The sequence below is a fragment of the Ambystoma mexicanum genome, chromosome 3p, assembly GCF_040938575.1.
Source record: "Ambystoma mexicanum isolate Mex_15411 chromosome 3p, UKY_AmexF1_1, whole genome shotgun sequence".
NCBI classification, from domain to species: domain Eukaryota; kingdom Metazoa; phylum Chordata; class Amphibia; order Caudata; family Ambystomatidae; genus Ambystoma; species Ambystoma mexicanum.
Genome location: NC_090925.1, coordinates 626968008 through 626979963, shown reverse-complemented (window position 1 = coordinate 626979963; position 11956 = coordinate 626968008). Strand labels below are relative to the sequence as shown.

The 11956-nt window shown below is 44.7% G+C and overlaps 1 long non-coding RNA gene across 1 annotated transcript in view; it reads left to right on the top strand.

Moving 5' to 3' along the window:
- Positions 1 to 581: 581 nt before the first annotated feature.
- The window catches only part of LOC138579575 (uncharacterized), a 162394-nt gene continuing 151019 nt past the window's right edge, over positions 582 to 11956 (top strand). Inside the window, exon 1 of the long non-coding RNA XR_011304082.1 lies at positions 582 to 657. This is a non-coding gene — a long non-coding RNA (uncharacterized lncRNA). The remainder of the gene's footprint in view (positions 658 to 11956) is intronic.

Sequence of the window (11956 nt, the reverse complement as noted above, 5' to 3'; positions counted from 1 at the left end):
CTTTTCCCTTCCTCTTCCCCCCTCTCTTTTTCGCCTCATTTCTCCCTGCTTATCTCTTATACTCTTTTATTCTTTCCCACTTTCATTCTTTCTTCTCTGGTTCCTCCCTTCCTTCGTCTCTCGCTCTTCCTTTCTCTTTGACTCTTCCACCCTTTATGTTGTCTCTTCTCTCCTTCTCCACTCTGTTTTTCTCTCTTATCCTTCTTTCTGAATTTCCCCACTTTTCCCAACTCCCTTCAATAATACATTTTATTGTTCACAATTGTATCATTGCTCTTTTCTTTTCTTTTCACTTCCCTTCCTCCTCTTTCTCTCCCTTTCTATTACTTTTCCCTTTCAAGGTTAATATAACTGTCATGTTCTAGTTTTAAAATAAGAAAAAGAACAGGGAAGAAAAAGAAATCCTTTTTCTTTCTTACGGTCACTTTAAATTCAGTGTTGTGGGTAAAGATGGTTACTGTGTTGCAGGCGGGCTATGCCTGTCACCACCGCCGCCCAGCTGAAAGGAAAAGTCAGCCACTCCGTGCACGGGATGATGCAGCTTGAAGGGTCCAGCCTCCCGGAAGAAGACCTCTATGACGGGTGGTTGCTGGAATTCCAATGAAGCTCTTCCGACGTCCGGAGCTGAAGTGGAGCGTAAGCGGTAACCAGAGAGAGGTAAGAAATGTTTCAAATATGTGTTTATAAATAAATTGTATTTCCACCGGAGCAGAGCCTAGGGATTATGCCACCATCTTCCACACGCCAAGCCACGCCCCCTACATTAATATCTTTAATAACTGTGATAACCCCAGACGATCACCAGTACTTTTTTGTTTATTCATGTTCCACATCTGCACACTGTTTTCCTTTTTTATCTCTTTATTTGTTTACAGCCAGCTCTCTTTTTATCCTTATCCATTCTTTTTCCACCATACTTAGGTCTCACTCGTGTAACCTCCCTGAGCCTCACGCTCCAGTCGAACCACGTTGGCAGCCGCTGCTGATGGGCTACGGGAGCGCCATTATGCTTTCCCAGCCACTAGCCCAGGTTGGAATCTGATAGCCACGTGGGCGCACGTCCTTTTTGACCTTGCCGCCCCAAGCTGTGCTAGGCTAACAGTGGGTAATTTAGTCTTGATCCCCTTTTTCCTCCATCGGGAGGTTTATTTTGGCACTGCTTGACCTCCAGAGTTACCGCCTGCGACAATAAAATACAATCATTCGAAAACCTGCAAATAAAATAAATGTTAGGATGGGTTGGGTGGACCAATGTTGCTCCTGCTGCAGGGAGAGTGAGCATGTCGAAGAGACCGCTCCCCCTGTGGAGGCCCTACATAAATGGGGCATCCGATGTCACGCACAAAGGTGAGAAGAACCATTTACCCACCTACCCAGGGGCTGTACCATTAAGGGGTATACCTGCCCTTTCTGCCCCATCAACCTTTTACTGCCCTATTTTCCCTCCCTGGGGAGTCACAATACTGGGAACCTCCTACTTCCTGTGCCTTTTCCCTGCTGAAGAAGGTGGGCTGCAGTGCTCCGGCCCTTCGCCATGTTAAGCATTGGTGCCCTCAGCCCCTTTGGGGTCACACCATAAGCTAAAATAGGCAATCAGGTACTGTTTGCACCCACACTCTGCAAGGAATATCCAATCCCACTGTACCCCATTTTGGCTAAATAACTGAGGCCAGTTCAGCTCTTCTTATTGTGGCACAACAAGGCCAGTTTATTATTACATATTTCACACGATGAATTCAAACCAACACATTAATATCTTTAATAACTGTGATCAGCAGCACTTTTTTGTTTATTCATGTTCCTCATCTGCATCCCCTTTCCCTTTTTATCCCTTTATTTATTTACAGCCAGCTCTCTTTTTCTCCTTATCCATTCTTGTTCCAGGAAACGTAGGTCTCACTCACCGAACCTCAATGGCAACCGCCGGTGATGGGTTGCGGGGAGCGCCGTTATGCTTTCCGTTCCACCAGCCCAGGCTGGAAGCTGACAACCATGGGGGGAGGGGTGCATCTCCTATTTGACCTTGCCACCCCCCCCCCCCCGCTGTGCTAGGCTAACATGGGGCACATTACTCTTGGCCCTCTTTATCCACAGCAGGTTAATTTTGGCACCGGCCAACCACACTGGTGCAAACGTTGTTTAGTATTTACAACCTCGCCCTCTTAGGGCATCCTCCAGGTTCATCAAAAAAAGGAATTTTCACACCTTTGCCGCCCCCATCAGTGTAAACAATCGCTTTCTATTCAGTCTTGCTCTCGTAAAGTCTCATCTAAATTCAATAACAATTGCCCATGTTCCCTTCCACATTTCTTTCTTTCCTGCACCCCTCAACTAGTATTATTTCAGATTTAGTTCCTCAGTAAACCTCATTGCATTGCTCATGCCCAATCTGGCTGTGGGGAGCACCATTATTTCCTTCATGTTGCCAGCCGCACCTGGAAGTTGAAAACAAGGATGCTCCCTTTACAAATCTTTCCGACTCTGCCATACCATGCTATCCCAGGGGCTGGTCATTCATGGTTATTTCCTCTCCGTCCATTGCCATTTCAGGCTCCCCAAGGGGCATATTAGGGGGTTCTCTAAGTCGAATGATGGACGAGCTTCCGACCTTCCAATCCTCTTCATCATGATCTGACATTCGTCGATTCTGCTGCTCTCACTACGAAAGAGTGACCAATAACCCAGGCTATTTTTCTACTACAAGTGGTGTCCTCATATTATTCCCACATAACCGCTGAGATTTTTCCAAATACCACTCCACAGCAGACACTCACGAACTGGAATTGCACTTTATACTCCACCTCTGCAAGGTGTTCCGATACTACTAAAGGAGGTCCAAATACTTTCTTTCCCATTGGCACCAATTTGACAACACTTGCATGGGTAGTAACACGTACAAAACACACAATTTCCCATCAATGTCATTCCTTCAATGATTACTGTATAACTCCCCCACAGTGAATAGGAAGTGTCACTATACCACTCCCAAATAATCATACTCGCGAAACTTGAGTCACACCTTCTGACTGCACAGAATGCCATGTTCTCTGCAATCAAGTAATGATAATGATGTGTTATTCCTTTAGCGCTCCCACCTAAGCGCTTTACAAAGCACATATATACTTACATCCAATATCACCCATCCAAAATTGATGCTCATTTATTGATGGAAGGATGAAAGGCTGAGTTGGCCATGCCGGTATTCTAGCCTGCACATCACACCCATGTTGCAGGTGCGGGTGCTCAACCAGCTGAGCTATCCCACCAGTGGATCCCTATTATCTGGGAACCATACTCAAGCACACTCCTCTTGTTCAAACCTTGTGCGATGCTGGCTGCCTGTGAATATTCCCTCATTGAGCATAATAAAATTATGCAGAACTGGTCAGCTTCTTCTCTTGGTCTTGTTGAGAAATCATAAAATCGCAGACACCATTAATATCTCCATGCTCCAATGACAATAATAACATTGGCAATTCGTTCAAGACGGAGAACCGGCTGGGTCATTAGGCCCCACACTTTCCACAAATGTACAAGCGGTATTCCCAATTATGAGGCCACGACCCACTGCAAATGTCTTTTGGACTGAGCTACGATTTTATTGTATTGTATTTGTCATTTATATAGCTTCACTTCCCCATTTGTATGGCCTCAAGATGCTTTGTGGTTGGAATGCCCTCGGGGACAGAAGTCCATGTATGGGAGATTCTAAGAATTAACTTTAAGATATGTGGGTGTGCATTCTGCAAGGTTAGGGCTTTGAAGGGTTGGCTAGGCTCCAGTAAGCAGCCTGAAGGTCTGACATGTGAGTGGGTGCTGTTGGTGGTTTAGGGTAGAGTACTAGTGTGGAAGACTTGAGTTGTGCCCAGCTAGACTGACATTTTTCATAGGTTATCGCTGTATACCAATGGCAGAGGAGTTGAGGCACGTCAGGTGTTTCATTGTGGATTACTATGCGAGCTGCTAGACCGGATTTGCATAGCCATAGCTTCATTCTGTAGTGCATGGATGTTTGGCCATGCCTGCAGCATGTGTCCACAGACGTGGTGCAGTTTATACATACCTCAAACTCAGATGGAGATTCGATGTTGCTTGTCCTTGGTCCAACGGGATTGGCTGGAGTCGCCAACTGGGGGTTCCCTAGATTGAGAGCCTGAGCAGTGGGCAGGGGCTCGATGGGACTTCGCAGTGATGTAAGATTGTCTGAGGTGGGGGATTGGGGTCTGTGTTTATCGTGGTTTGCCACTGCGAATGCTGATGGCATCCATAGTGGATTGGGGGATAGTTGTGTTGTCGGGATTTGGCCCAGTGTTTATGTGTGTGGGTTAATCACATCATAGAGTGTGAGACGATTCAAGAGGAGGAAGGAAAGAGACAGAATTTGAGGTTCCTTTCTGAATGCCAGGTGGTTGTCAATGTTGTACATGTGGAGGGGCAGAGAGTTCCTGATGGACGGAGGAGGAGTGTCCGCCCAGTCTGGTGCAGTTCTAATGGGGGACAACTAGGAGGGATGCTGTGCCGGATCTGTGTGTCCTGGAGGTGTGGTAGCAAGTGAGTTTGTCTTGGAGGAATTCTGGGCCAGAGTTGTGTAGGGCGCAATGAGTGATGCACATGGATTTAAAGGCAGATTGTCGACCAGCTGGGAGCCAGTGGAGGACTCTTGGTGTAGGGCTAATGTGTTCTCTGGAAGGGAGGGCAATGAGCAGGCATGATGCAGTGTTTTGGATTATTTTCAGTTTCTTTAGCTGGAACGCTGGTGTCCCTAGATAAAGGCAGTTTACATAGTCCAATCGGGAGAGGATGATGGAGATGATGGCAGAGAATCGGTGAGGATATGTGAGGTATGGGAAGATGTGCCTGAGGATGCGTAGGTGGAAGAAACAGGTTCTGGATATGGAATTGATGTGTTGGGAGAGCGATAAATCCATGTCCAGCGTGTATCTAAGGTTTTTCACTGAGGTGGAGGTTGCCAGTGGAGGGGCTAGAAAGTTATGTCTGAGAGGCATGATGACCAATCCGGACTGGCAATTGGGGATTTTAAGGAAGATCTGGGTATTGTCTGCGTAGTTGTATTTGGGGAGATTGTGGGAGCAGATGAGTGTGGGTAGAGGGTTCAAATAGATATTGGAGGGGAGAAAGTGATGCTCCCTGTGGGACTCCTTTCGATATTGGGCGGGACGCAGAGGTGAAAGGGTGAATGAGCATGCTTTGTGAGTGGTTAGAGATGAAAGAGGATATTCAATTAAGGGCAGTGTCTTTGATTCCTAAGGACAGTAGCCTGTCGAGGAGCAGAGGAATTGCTAGGGGGGGGAATAGGGAGCTATAGCCCCTGGTCTTTTGGTTGTAGCCCCGGTTAGAATCTCAGTAGCTACAACCAAAAAGGCTAGCTAGCCCTGAGTCCCGACAGTCCTGACATTAGCGCAGCCCCAGATATTTTCCTGACCTAGCAACAACCCTGTCAAGGAGAATGGTGTGGTCAATCATATGGAAGACTGCAGAGAGGTCAAGGAGAATTAGTGCAGTGCATACTTCGGCATCCGCTGTTCTTTTTAGGACATCCCAAATGGAAACTAGGGAGGACTCTGTTTCTCTGAGACTTCTGAAGCCAGATTGGGCAGGGTCAAGGAGGTTGTTGGCGTCAGTGAAGTGGCCGAGTTGACTGTATGCTGTGTGGTCCATGAGTTTGGCTATGGACCAGGTGTTGGAAATGGGCTTGTAGCTCTGGGTAAGGAGTGGGTCAAGCAAAAGATTGGTGATGTTAGGGAGTGGTTAAGGATTTAGTGTGCGTTACTGCCTGTACAGGTTGTGGTTAGGATGTTTTTGAGGAGGGCGGGCGAGCAAGGAAATGGTCCTCAGGGGATCCTGATGGGTGGCTTTGTGCTGGGAGTGAGAGGAACGCCTGGTGTGAGATAGAAGAAAAAGAAGCAAAGGTTTACATCGGGAGGGTATGTGCACGGGGAATGGAAGGTGGGTGGGAACCAGCAGGAGCAACATTTCTATTTTAGAGATGATGGCAGAATGTCGGTCGATGGCGGTGTTGTGAAAATGTACTGATAAGGCATTGTATAGGAATTGGGAGTTTGGTGGAGGTTGAATTTAGCAGCATTGCAATTTGAATTCGGAGAATATTCTATGCAGTTCCTTGTGAGAGGTCAAGATTCTGTTCCCATAGAATACGTTTTTGGTTTTCATGATTTCTGATATGTAGACATGTGCTAGTCTGGCTAGGCCAATTTTGTTTGGAGCGGTAGAGTAGTCTCTCCAGGTCCATTTCAGATGGTGCTTCAGGGTTTTTAGAGATTTGAGGTTGGTAGTTTACCACCTGGGTGTGGGGCCTGATCTCTGGGAGGTCTGTTTTGTTGAGGTGCGGGGAGCTAGGGCACTGGAGAGCCGGTGGTCAACAAGTTTGATTGGGAGGGGGCTGGGGATACTCCTTCCTGGAGGGAGCGTGCTGGGAGTGAGTCAAAGAGGGAGTTTGTGAGATCAGGGCTCATAATTACTTTGTTCCAGAGTGAGGTGAGAGGTGTGGGGGTTGGTGATGGCCATTGGTGGCCTTGTCCGTGGGTCATGGTCAAAAGTGGTACAGAGAAGAAGATTGCTGAGTGGTCAGTCCATGGTAAGAGGTCACAGGGTAGTGTGGCACTAAAAACTGCATCGAGGGTGTGGCCTGCAGTGTAGGTGGCCATTGTATTGTATTGTGTCAGGTTGAAGGCTTCTAGGTTTTCTGCGAAAGAGCAGGTCATTGGGTTTGAAGGGGAGTCAAACCAGATATTGAAGTCACCTAGGATGATAAGTGCTGGATGTAGGTTAACTTAGTTGTCAGAGCATCGCTGAGTGTGTCTGCAAAGTTTTTGGTGTTACTGGGGGGTCTGTAAATGAGAAAGAAGCTGTGTGAAGTGCAGGGTGAGAATTGGAGTTTTACAAGAAGGGATTCATGATCTGTGGTGCTGGCTGAGGTGACCTTGATAAGCAGAGGAAATTGGTGTTTGTGTAGGATTGCTAGTCCGCCCCTCTACTTGATTTATTCTTTACAGTAAGGTTGTAGGCAGGGGAGGGAAGGAGGCATTGTGTGCAATTGGCTACTAGTGGTCAGAAGACCAGGTGTCTGATGAAGAGGATGACTGTATTTTCATCTGAGGTAAGGTCAAAGTTGGTGAGTTTGTTTTTAGAGACTGACCTGACGATGATTAGAATGCACGAGATTTGGTGGGGTTTGGTGGGGGGTGGTTAAGCTAAAGCCCCCACTTCCCTGGCAAGTTCTAAGGATTTTGGAGAGATTGCTTGTTTTACTTCTCACAGAAATGTCAGAAAAGGCTCTAATATAACTGGGTAATGTATATTCAGATAAGGCTATATCATAGGATTTAGGGAATATCCTCTTCATAGGATTTAGCTCTGGTCATAGCGTCAATACAGTCCTTTCTCTGGATGCATAGTGTCAGATAAACAGTCATTATTTTGCGGTGCCACCTCCTTTCAGCACATAGCACCATTTTTCTTAGCCTTTTTGAAAATGCTACTCTACAGATATCTGACCTTCTGCCTTAGAAGAGCAAATTACTTACCGCTGGTAATGTTCTTTCTACTGGATGTTCCTCCCACGAATACCTCATCTTTGATATATCCATACCATCTTTTGCAGTCCCTGAAAGATTTTGACAACAGAGAGCGATGCGCGGCATTGAGTCGATTCTCCTCGATGGTTACCATTCCTGCGTCTGGACGTGTAATGAGAGTATGAGTAGCACGCACTGCAGCCATTGTGTCTGTTCTTAGTTTTTCCCTTTTTCTGCACAGGTGAACTGAGCATTATATAACCTGCAATGGCATTGAAAGAGAAACATATTTTTAACATTTCAGCCAGAGTAGGAGGGGTAGGTTGGGAGGGCAATGATCAATCTGTGGGAGGAACATCCAGTAGAAAGAAGATTATTACATTGGGTAAGTAATTTGTTTTTCTAATGGATTTTGTCCTCCCGCAGAATTCCCATCTTTGATAGACTCCCATAGCAGTTTTGGAAATGGATGTGAGGGAGTGGATTTTGTCTTTTGCGGTTTATTATACAGTCACACGCAAGTCAGGGATCTCCTTCCCTTACAATAAATATGGCACACAATAAAACACTTTTATTTCTATCATTCAGGTCCTTTTTGACAAGGCCTCCAACCCGTCACACAAACAACCCCAACAGATACCCGGTGCCACAATGAACTAGTAACCAGGCCGGTGTGTATTAATAAGACATTTAATAATGTATTTATTAAATTCAAATTAGAATAAACAGATTACAAAAGCCACCAATGTTGTGGCAACACAAAGACAAAATATAATTTCTGGTAAAGTACCAACACAGAGATGAGACTAGAATATGCAGTACAATAGTTTCCTTTTACATCATCCCCCAATACAAGCAAAGAACAGTTCAGAGCACACAATGACTGCAAACAGTGTTATACATTGGTCCCAGCAACCCTCAACCTCCAAACATCCACTAAGCTTCACTTTTTTGAATGAAGGCAGTGACAGGGAGTGGGAATACAATTGAAAAAATGGAATTGGGGTGTGATTCACAGAAACAATATGACAGGAAGGCAAGTAAGGGGAAAATGTGTTTTTCTGCATCTGCCAATAACACACAGCGATTTAGGATTATGATCAGAACAGAATGGGAATAACGGTTTTAATTATTTGGCACCACTGCTATGGGGAAAAATTGAAAGAAATGGGATTTGTTTGTTTTTCTGTACCTGACAGGAACAAATAGGGCTTTAGGATTATGGTCAGAACAGAATGGTAAAATCAATGTTTAGCACAATTGCAATGTGAGAAAGAAAATTCAAATGGGAATTCGTTTTTTTAGCTCACAATGGGAACACAGGGACAATTTTATTGCACCTTACAGTGGGAACACACATGCTAACAGCTTTTTTTTAAATCAATTATTTTGGCAAATCTTTATGACTATACCAGCTCACAACACACTGGGAAAAGATTGTTGGTTTCAAATGCCACCAATACATATCCTGTGAATCCAATGGGAGATTTAATTGATTTACTAAATATGCTAAGGATCTGCCAAGACAAACAGGGGACTTTCCAACGGGACTATACTAAAACAATGCTTAAAAAATATAGGGCATACACAACTTGGGGTATTTCTACTTACAACAGAGGTGTGGACTGGGCATCTTGGAGCATCAGGACACACCACTGGGATAGCATGGGGTCAGTCAAGGATTTCACTGTGAGCACTGCAAGGGTCCCAATCAGTCTCTAGGTCTCCTGGCTCCAGTGAAAGGTTTGACCTCTCTCTGCTGGTATGTTCATGCCAGATTTCGGCAGCGTCACCTCTTAGAATTTTTGGGAAAAGTCAAGCTCTAAGGCAAGCTGGCTTAGTTATAGGTAAAATGACATCACAAACTTGTCATAATTCTCACGAAAGGGATTGGTGGTGTGTCACTACCCTACGCCCCCCTGTGTGCTGATAGGACAGGGGAATAGGGGAGTGCTTTGGGACCACTAGGGGAGGAGAGAGCTTCATCATCTCACTTCGACAGGTGGGCTTGCTCTGCTTCGGGGACATAGACATCTCACTACATCACAACATGTATGTATACATTTTTGAGCACCGCAATTTAATGTGAGTCAAATGATACTACTTAGAAGTCTGTATGTCATTCCTGTGCAGAGATATAATTTTTCTTAATTTACTCCGGAACTATATCAGTGAAAATTATGGCACTTTACGGGTGTCATACTACTCATAATTGGCATGCTTTATCAACTTTCTGCATTGCTGGTAAACACAAGAGGCTCACATCACATTGTAAAATATCTTTAGTTGTGTTTATCCCACAAATATTGTTTTAGCATGGTTAGAATGGGTTACATTTTTTTAAAGTTTTACTCGCCTGTTCAGGTGTATGATATCAAGAGGGGGATCTGTGTTTAGATTAGCTTGCCCCTTCAAGTGCTAATGACTTAGCTAATGCACGTTTTATGAGACTTCTGACCTGCAGGTCACAAGGGCTGCAGACCAGACCCAACCTTATCTGGTTTGCTCTGCATTTCCCATCTAAGAGTAAATTATTTCTTGTATATAGGCTGGTATTTTTTAGAAATGGTTCTCATTGATGATGACACCCAGGCCAGTTCTTCAGGGCAGCAGGGGAAAGAATGCTGGGGTCAGTTTCATTACTGAAGAAACTGAACTTTCAAGCACCCAGCCGCAAATTGCCTTTTAAACTCACATGATATTTTTAAATAGGCTCTTGGAAGGCACCCAGTTTCAGCATGTATATAAGTGTCACTGCTAAGTTATGCCTTGCATACATCTGTTAGATAAGCACACCATATTCACACTTTTAGTGGTTTTGGGTGAACATTTTGCTTTGCAGATTGTCACTTGGCAGGAAATACAAAATAACATTTGATTTATTTCACATGTGAGATGAACTAGGTTTCACTGCAGCTGCTGAACACAATTCTGACATCCCATTGAGGGTTCTGTGACTGCTGTTTCATGATGATATTATTGCAGCTCTTCATGGATTTGACAAACATTTCCACATGTCTTTCACTTTCGTCATGAAAGGCATCTCTCCATATTTTGCAATTTAGCCCATTTTGTTTCCTTTTAAGATGAATTCACAAGGTCTTATGTCAGACCTAATTTCTGACTCTCGCGTCTTCATTTCTCGCATTCAGGGGCTATTTCACCCCAAATGTCGCTATTCATTGATGTACAGAACTGGTCTTCCAAACTTTTCATCCTGACCCAAAAAAATATCTGAACAGTAATGTTTAGAGAAAGTGTTTAGTGAGGACCATGTAGCATTTTTGCAAATGTCCTGCACTGGAACACCTCTTCGAAGAGTCAAAGTGGGAAACCACTCTGGTGGAATGGGTTCTCACGTTTTCAGGGACCTCCTTTCTCGCAACACAGTAGCACTTTGAAATGCATTTTGCAAGACATTTTGTATCCTAGAAACGTAGAAGCTAAGATCCCTTTTTGAGTCTAGCCTGTGTAACCTTTCTTCTGCCTTAGAAGGGTGAGGAGGTGAATACAAAGCCAGTAATGTTATTTTCTGTAATAGATGGAATTCGGGCACAACAATGGGATGAAAGGATGGACCCTCAACATTACCTTTTCCCTGGAAAATACTCTAAAGGGAGGTGTACATGACAGGGCTTGATGCTCACTCTCTCTGCAGAAGTGATGGCTACCAAAAAGATTGTTTTCAAAGTTAATAATCTGAGGGGACAAGAATGGAAAGGTTCAAATGGCCTCCCATTGAGAAGGTTAACAACTGGTTCAAATCCCAGGATGGTGCCAGAAAGGGTACTCGTGGGAAAGTATTTGTCAATCCCTTGAGGAATGGAATAACAAATGGCATCTTAGAGTAAGAGCCTTGCTCTGGTGTGCATTTTAAAATGGATAACGTTGCCACATAACCTTTGACCGTAGCCACCTGCAGCCCCTGATGGGCTAGATGCAGCAAAAAAGAAAACACTGCAGGTGTATTGCAAGTGAAAGGATCAATATCTTTAGCTCTACGCCAGTCGCAAAATGTATTCAACGGTAGCTGTATAGCGCTTTTGTTGCTGGTTTTATGGCTAAAAGCAATACCTCCAAGACATTTTATGGGAGGTCCGAATCTTTGTATCTTAACCTCTCAGAAATGTGTGGGTGAAGAAGACAGCATCCCTCTTGAGCGAGCAGCTCCACTCTCTGGAGAAGACAGAATGGAGCTCAGATGGACATGTCCTCATGGCCCAATCTGGATCATGGACTTCCTGAACGTCTTTAACCTCCTGATAACATAAGGAATGACAGGGACTGGAGGAAACGCATATAGGAGAAGAAATTCACAGTCCACTATGAACACATCCCCCAGAGATCCTCTTAGGAAATTCCCTGGAGCAGAACAGGTCACACTCCCTTTTGATAATGGA